The sequence below is a fragment of the Stenella coeruleoalba genome, assembly GCF_951394435.1.
Source record: "Stenella coeruleoalba genome assembly, chromosome: 3".
Lineage (NCBI taxonomy): Eukaryota > Metazoa > Chordata > Mammalia > Artiodactyla > Delphinidae > Stenella > Stenella coeruleoalba.
Window position 1 is genome coordinate 134,162,324 of NC_137148.1, and position 8,211 is coordinate 134,170,534.

The following is an 8,211-nucleotide window of genomic DNA, read 5'->3' on the forward strand; positions in this document are numbered from 1 at the left end:
GTGTGGAGCATCCCTCCCCCACCACGCGCCCCAGCAGCTCCCACGTCCGCAACCGCGCAGTGGCTGCACCTGCGCAGAGTACTTCCCCTGGGCAAGTAGTTCTTGAAAAGGGTCACCTCCGTGGTGACGGCGACCTTCCTCTTTTGCAGCTTCAGCAGGGGCCGGCCCTGCCAGTGCCTGCTTGCACCAAGCCATCCGGGCCACAGAGAGCTTGTCCCTGTACCTGAGACCAAACAGAAGGACTTGAGGGGCTGTGCTTTCTCCCACCAGGAGCCTCATATCCAGGGGGGCCAGCACGGCCATGTCAGACACACAGGGCCAGACATTCTGGTTCATCTTCCCCCAATACGGTGGGTGAAAAGAGAGCCACGTGGGACCTCAGACCACGTAGGACAAGGCGTGTGTCGAGGACCATCTCACCACTGTCGATTGGCCCGTTCAGTTTGCACTCCTGTGAAATGCTGCTCATGAACGGCTTTTCTCTACGTGAAAGCTGAAAAGAACTGCTTGTATTTAAAAAGTGACACATTTGTGTGAATTTGACGAAGGGGTACGTGCAACCAAGCACACAGCTTGGTAGGAGGTTACTGCTATTCAGGAGGGACCGATACCCTAATGGTTTTAGTGCTTTTCTAAATGTGGGAAGAGGCAAGAATCCAGGTTCATACAAATTTTCTCCTGAAAATGTGGAACTCTCTGAGGGCCACTTCTGGCCCAGGGTACAAAGTGTCTCATCCTGATCTTAGCCCTGAATTCCTTTCAGGGTGTCCTGTAAGTCAGCGATTGTGGTGGTTGAGGACTTAATTCTTGTACAACTGAATGGTGGGCAACTTTCTTTATGTTACAATCCCCCCTCTTTTGGTCATAATTTTGACCAAGGTTTAGGAGGCATTTCATGACCAATTTATCCCGCGGCACCTGGAACACTCATTCCCAGTTCAGGTGAGGATTTCATTGATAGGCCACTCAATGTGCTGTTACTGGACTAGGCCCTGTTAACAGTAGCCCAAAGCCACTGGGTCACCTGTCCTACTAGTCTGTTATGGTCCAGGAAATGGTTCCCTCTTGTAGCATCTTCCCATATCTAGAGTTATACTAGTAAAATCACCGATCTTATAGAACTATGCATTTGACAATTGTTTTAGACGCTGTCCTGTGCCTGCCTGCCCTTACTGGGAAGGACCTGCTCATGATTTTCTGAGCTGAGAATCTGACTCTGTTCTACTTTACACACAAGTTATTTCTATATGGCTTTAAGATAGGCTGAATTTTGCAGGAATAGAACAACGACGTGATTCTAGGAAAGCTTGTTCTCACAGTTATTCAGAAGTTTACCAAGAATTCTCTGATATTTTGGAAACTCCAATCTCCTGGTAAAGTGGCTCAGAGTTTCTGAATTGCCAGTTAATGCACCAGGATTGCTGTCACCACAGTAATTCGAATTCTATACAACAATGCCTATTTGTCCTCATTTAAAAACATTAAATATAAAGTTTGAAGCGAGTTGAATGTTACCTGCCTTTTCTTAAATCTATATTGAATAAAAATTTAAGCAAACATCTGATTACTTAGTGTAGTTTAAGCCAAGCATTCACCTATTATATTATGTATTATTTCATTAAAATGTATTTATCTTTAATTCTCCTCTCTATTGTAACTGTAGCTGCATACACACATATACATAACTATACTTAAATTGTATGTGTAGAGAGATTATCTTATCTCTGCCTCTGATTTCAGAAAGTGAGGGGAGCATTACAAAGTACTTGGTATAAAAGGGGTGAGTGTCTGATGGGCTGACAGAATACCCATGACATAGCATTTCATTCCCTCTAAGGTACTAGAATCCAAAAGACAGACAATAAAAAGGAGAGAACTTGGAACCTTCAAACAGCGCTAGTGGGAATGTGAAATGGTGCCACCATTTTGGAAGACAGTCTGGCAGTTCCTCAAAATGTCAAACATGTAGTCACTACAAGACCCAGCAATTCCACTCCTACGTATAAACCCAAGAGAAAGGAAAACACACGTCCACACAAACACTTGTACATGCATGTTTATAGCAGCATGATTCACAACAGCCAAAATGTGGAAACCACCCAAATGACCATCAACAGGTGAACAGAGAACAAATAAACGCAATGTGCTCCATCCAAACAATAGAATATTACTCAGCCATGAAAAGGAGTGAAGCACTGACACTCGCTACAGTGCTGACAAAACTCGAGAACACAATGCTCAGTAAGAGAAGCCAGACACAGAAGGACACTGTCTTAGTCTGCTTGGGCTGCCATAGCAAACTACCAGGCTGGGGGCTTCAACAACAGAAATGTATTTCCTACAGTTCTGGAGGACAGAAGTCTGAGATCAGGGTGCCACTACAGTCAGGTTCTGGTGAGGATCTCTTCTTGGTTGTATGTGGCATCTTCTCCCTGTGTCCTCACATGGAGGAGATGTGAGGGAGCTCTCTGACGTCTCTTTTATAAGGACACTAATCCCATAATAGGGGCTCCACGCTCATGACCTAATCACTTCCCAAAGGCACCACCTCCTAATACCATCACCTTGGGGTAAGGATTTCAACAAGTGAATTTTGGAGGGACACAAACATTCAGCCAAGAACAGGCAAATTTATATCAAATGTCCAGAACAGGCAAATCCACAGAGACAGGAAGTGGGTTAGTGGGCTAGGGGAGGCGGAAGGGGGTCTCCTTTTTGGGGGATGAGACTGTTTTAGAACCAGATGGAGGTGGTGCTGGCACAACACTGTGAATGTGATAAATACCACTGAGTTGTTCAATTTAATGGTAAATGGTGAATTTTATGTTACATATATTTTAATCACAACTAAAAAAATAATTATTCGTCACATCAACATCTTGACACCTCAAGGAATTTCCATTTCTGCCAAGAGATCCTGTCTGCTTGCCCATGTGATTTCTGGGGCCCCGGGTGACCTCGTGTGGGCCGTGGAGTGTAAATGAGGGCATGAACAACCCCTCACTGGGACGATCCAGAAGCAGACCCAGGGCTCGTCCCCAATAGCACAGGACAGAATCCATTTGGATTTATCAACGCACTGTGAACAGCCCATGGGGCTGCTGGCCGTGTACTGCCTGATTGCAGCCCTGGCCACCGGGGCCGTGGCCCGATCCCCCTCACCCCAAGACTGGGACCTTCCAGGTGAAGCAAACGGCACTGCAGTCAGTGCTTGGGAGCTGCTGGAGCACGGGCCCAGCCACAGAGCAAGGCTGGAGCACTTCCAGCTACCTGCAAACACGCATATTAGAAACATTTTTCCGTAACGCACGGGAGACCTGAAAGTGTGTTTTCTCAGGTAAACTGATAATACCACCTCCTTCATGTGCGGACGCCGCCCTTACGGTGGCAGAGTTGAACACTTACCCCTCCCCCACCAGAACTGACCTCCAAGGCCTCCTGGGGATCCTCCCCAAACCCTGAGGATGTGTCCTGCCTGAGGCTCCTGACACAATATACTCCCACTCAGGCCGGCCTGCAGAGGTCACACAGAGGTCGGGCCCTGAAGCAGCAGGATGTGACCCTGGACACAGGCATGCCCACACTGCACAGACTGCGTCCCTAAGAACAAGTGTCAGGTTACTTCTTTGGGCCGTGCCCCTGTCCTGCTCGAGGTGCAAGGCCCACCCCACTGCCCGGCCCACGTCCCTTTCTCTGGGGCACCTGCGGGACTCAAACCCGCACCTTGCCCAGCCCTGCCTCCCCACCATGTAAGGCTGTCAGCATAACTGATGCCATCCTGGGCTCGTCCTTCCGCTGACCTTACCCAGGACTGTACTGTGTGGTCAAACACTTCTCTGTCCTCAAGCCTTTTCTAGTTAATAGAGGCTGTTTAGTAATTATCAGGACCAGGTGGCCTCTATGCTTTGTTAGTCCCCAAACAAGGAAGACCTTCGCTGATGTGTTCCCAGTGCCCATGAGGCCAGTTACCCATTCATGAACCTTGACTTAGGAATGTACGTACTGTTTCCAAGCACCCCCCACCCACAAGTTAACCATAAATTGTCCCGGTGACCCTTTGGCCATACAGAGTGCAGCTACACATGCTTCCTTCCAATTGTTGTCCAATCCCATCCTGTGAGTAAACTACCCAATGATAAACTGATACTTTAATTACCTGGAGCTGCCTGCCTCGGTTTTCGGTCTCACGATGCCCTGTCAGTTCGGTGGGCACTTCTCTTTCCCTCCATCCTCTAACACCTCACCTACTACTGTGGGTTCAATAGTATCCCCCCCCCAAATTTATATCCATTCTGACCCCAGAATCAGGCCTTATTTCTGAAACAGGGTGTCTGCAGATGTGGTTAAGATGAGGTCATGCTGGATTAGGGAGAGCCCTAAATCCAACAGCTGGTCCTTATAAGAAGAGGGAAATCTGGACACAGACACAGAAGAGAAGCCACGTGACGATGGAGGCAGAGGTGTGGGTGATGCAGCCCCAAGTCCAGGGGCGCCAAGGATTTCTGGAAACCAGAGAAGCCGGGAGAGGCCAGGGCAGATTCCCTGAAGTTCCAGCAGGAACCAACCACACCTTCATTTTGTATTTCCAGCGTCCAGAGCTGCGAGAGCGAAATCTCTGCTCTTGTGAACCCCCCAGCTTGTGGCATGTTGTCACGGTCGCCCCAGGACCCCCACACCTGCCAGATGATGAGACACGAGGCATCTGAGGAAAGAGCCCCTCGGTATCTGGATAAACATCTCTACACACACGTCTGGGTGCTGAAGATGGAGGACATGCAGCCGCCTCCCCACCTGAGCTGTGCCTCATGCTGGCCTTGCTGTCCAGCTCACTCCTGTCATATGTCCAGTGGATGACCCGCCTCAGTTGATGCGGGCGCCCCACCGCTGTCCTGCGACGTCCCCACGCACCTCCCACCCACAGGCCGTGCTCCGGCCGTGGCCGCTCAGCAGCCTCAGCTTGGCTGCAATGACAGGTCAGGGGACCTGCTGGCCCCTCCCAGACCAGGGTCGGTGCCTGAAGCAGGAGGCCCTGGACAGCCGCCAGGTGAGGCCTGAAACAGGCACCTCGAGCTCCTCAGGGCCCTGATGCAGCCCCATGTGCCACCAACCCCACACACTCACCGTCAGGCTGGAGGCTCCGTGTCCCCAGGTACTAGGCACTTCTCGAAGGCGGCCCTGGGATGTATCTTCAAACCGCTCCACGTTTGGCCCAACCTGGCTGGGAGCCCAATGGACGGCCGCCTTCGTAGGAGCAGACAGAGGGCATCCCTGAGGCCTCCGTGCCTCTGCCCCTAAGTGACCCCGCACTTCGCAGAACAGGCCGTCCGCCTCTGACCGTCACGCCCCCTGCCAGCTCCGGCCCGGCCTTCTAGAGACTCCTCACTCCCCGGAGGGAAGGGCTCACCGCCCCTCGGCCTCCCTCTCACCTCTGCCTGTCCGTCCATCTTCCCTGAGTCAGGACACCACTTCCTCCGTGAGGCTCCTGGATTCCGGCCTGGGGCCCCGCCCCCCACACGCCCCCACGAGCTGTGTCGACCACCAGGATTGGTCACCTCAAGAGGTCCCGGAAGATGGACTCCCAGGGACCTCAGAATGGGACTTTGTGTGCAGATGGGCCACCGCAGAGGTGCCGGGGTTGAGATGACGTCACTGACCTGTAATTGGGGGGTTCCTCATGGGAGGAATTTGGACACAGACACATGGGGGAGAAGGCGATGTGACGGCAGAGACACAGCTGGGGCTGGGAATGGCATGGGACCTATTGACCCCAGAACCCGCGAGAGGAGCGGGCCCCCAATACCTTGACCTCGGGCTCCAGGCCTGAGAGTAGGCGGCCCCTGTCCCAACCCCACACCCCGTCTGGTGTTCTGTGCCAGGGCCGCAGGAATCCCACACCCGGCCTGCGGGGGGCGGCGCTGTGCTTACTGACACCCAGGACCGTCACCGGCCGCCTCCCCTCTGGGCATGACGCCCACTCCTCCTCGGGGAGAGACCCAGGACCCCTGTCCCACACGTCCCTGTCACGGCGACCTCCTCCCCTCACCCAGCAACCCCCGGGGCATCTCAGACCCCAGAAAGGAGCTGCAGCGGTGTGGTGACCACGGTGAGTGGCCGCAGGCCACCGCACCCACCCGGAGACCTGAGTGTGGCCATCTGAGAAGCAATCCACCAGCCCCCGACCCAGGCGCCCCGTTTCACAGGGCAGGTCCTTGTGCCAAGTTCCGGGAGGGGGGTGTCAAGCAGCGGTGACTGAGGCCTGTGAATATGTGGGCCAGAGAGGTCCTCCCCAGGAGCCCAGGCACAGCTAGGCCAAGCCAAATCCATCCGTCCCTGCCTGTACCCCACGGAGTGAGGATAAAGCCCCAGTGACCCCCAAGAAGAGACATGACAACCAGAGGACTAGACCACCCACAGACCGGGGACTGAGTGTCCGCCTCATTCCCTCAGAGTGAACAATGTCTTCACCGGGGCTTCCAGACTGGCCCATGTCCCCACAAACACCCAGCTTCAGTGAACCAGCCAGACAGAAAACCCTCTTCCAGCATCCCCTGTGTTAATAGACCCAGCCTTGGGGGGAGGCGGGGCCGGCCTGAGGGAGGATGCATGTGCTCCAGCGCCGGACACTCACTGCCCGTCCCCCTGCCCACCCCCTGTCCTTCTCCTGCGCCCTGTGGTCTCACCCCCTCCAGAAACCCTCCTCTCCAGGCTCCCAGCACCCACATTTCCCACCTCAACCCCATCACTCTCCACTTCAATTTGCCTGTTTTCCCGCCGGGTGAAGAGAACAAACGTCCCGCACTGGTGTTTTCAGCAGTGTACACGGGGCTTCCTTTCTCTTCCTGGCGGGGGTCTGGCTGGACACCAGGTGGCTTCCAGCGGTGCGGGGCTAGGAGCCGCCCTGCAGGGAGCAGCCCTGATCCCCGTGCCTACACCGCTGCCTGCTGGACACTGGGTGGTTTCCAGCCCTGTGGGGCTTGGGCGCCACCCTGCAGGGATCAACCCTGATACCCCGCCTACAGCGCTGCCTGTTGGTCTCTCCGTCCTCCCGTCAGGCACAGTCTCCACCTTCCCCACTGCCTCAGATGGTCCCTCTCCACACTGTCCGGCGATCAGCCCCTCCTCGCCACCGCCATCACCCCCAGCTCCACACCCCTCGTCCAGCCTCAGGGATGACCCAGGACCCTTCCTGGGCCCCGCCGCCATTCCCAACCTTGGTCGGTGTCCTCAAGCCACCTGTGCAGACGGGTGAGGATCCCCTCCAGATGCTCCCAAAGGCTTCACCCCAACATCCTCCCCGGGGTAGGCTCCATGACCTGTCAGTATGTTCCACCCTCACCAAGCCCCCAAGTACATGCCAAGGACAGGCATCAAGCCTGCTGCGTGCTCTGCTGTGCATCCTTCTGTATACACAGACATGACCCTCCCCCAGGATGCAGGAAAGGCAGCTCTACCTATTGATGTGGGGAGATGGACTGACCACAGGGCAGATGTTAGCTCTCAGCTCGCCAGGCAAGGGCAGCAGTATTCTTGCTCCGTGGACCCTTTCTCACCCAGCCTGACCATGACCCGGCTTTGTTCCCACCCCCGTTGTCCCTCCATTGGCCTCGCTCTTGTGAGCAGAGCAGGACAGCATGGTCAGTGGTCACGGGCTGAGACACACAGACACTGGCTGACCTGCGTGCACCCATGCTGACCACACGGAATGGGCACTGCATCAGGACCCGTGCGGTGTGGGTTCACCTGCCCACAGATAGGCCGGGCCTCTGCTCCTGGCCCCAGAGGTCACCTTGAGTCTGATGGGAATGTCCGTGTTCCATGGACCTCGCTCCAGGTTGCTGTGTGCTGACGGGGTTATGCATGGTGGGGCTTCCTGAGTCGCCCCAGGGGCTGGAGGCCAAGGTCAGGCACAGGTGGTCCCCACATTGACGTGACAGACCCCAATAAACCTTGAACCTCAGGACTCAGGTGGGCTTCCCTGGGCTGCCACAGTCGAGGATGCTGGACCCTGCTCGTCCCCTCTGTCCTCGCTGATTTTAACTTGCATCCTTCACCATAATATACCCTGAGTATCACAGCTTCATGGAATTCTGGGAGCCTCCAAGGAAAAAGAAGCCGGGGAGGGGGTCTCTGGGTCCCCGACTCTGCAGTTAGGGTTAGAAGACGGTGGGGAGGATCTTGGGGCCCTGGAATCTGAAGGGCCCCCCTACCAGG

At 54.8% G+C, this 8,211-nt stretch overlaps 1 protein-coding gene across 11 annotated transcripts in view; it reads right to left on the reverse strand.

Annotated features, from left to right (window-relative positions):
* The window catches only part of EBF1 (EBF transcription factor 1), a gene marked incomplete at its 3' end in the record, with an annotated part of 499,070 nt that extends 493,613 nt beyond the window's left edge, over positions 1 to 5,457 (reverse strand). For 9 of the 11 annotated variants that reach the window (XM_079918131.1, XM_079918119.1, XM_079918118.1 and 6 more), the window contains exon 1: positions 5,122 to 5,370. Of the gene's footprint in view, positions 1 to 5,121; positions 5,371 to 5,426 lie in introns of those variants that run through there. The other 2 variants (XM_079918130.1, XM_079918126.1) reach the window with 1 other exon arrangement.
* Between the last annotated feature and the right edge of the window lie 2,754 nt (positions 5,458 to 8,211).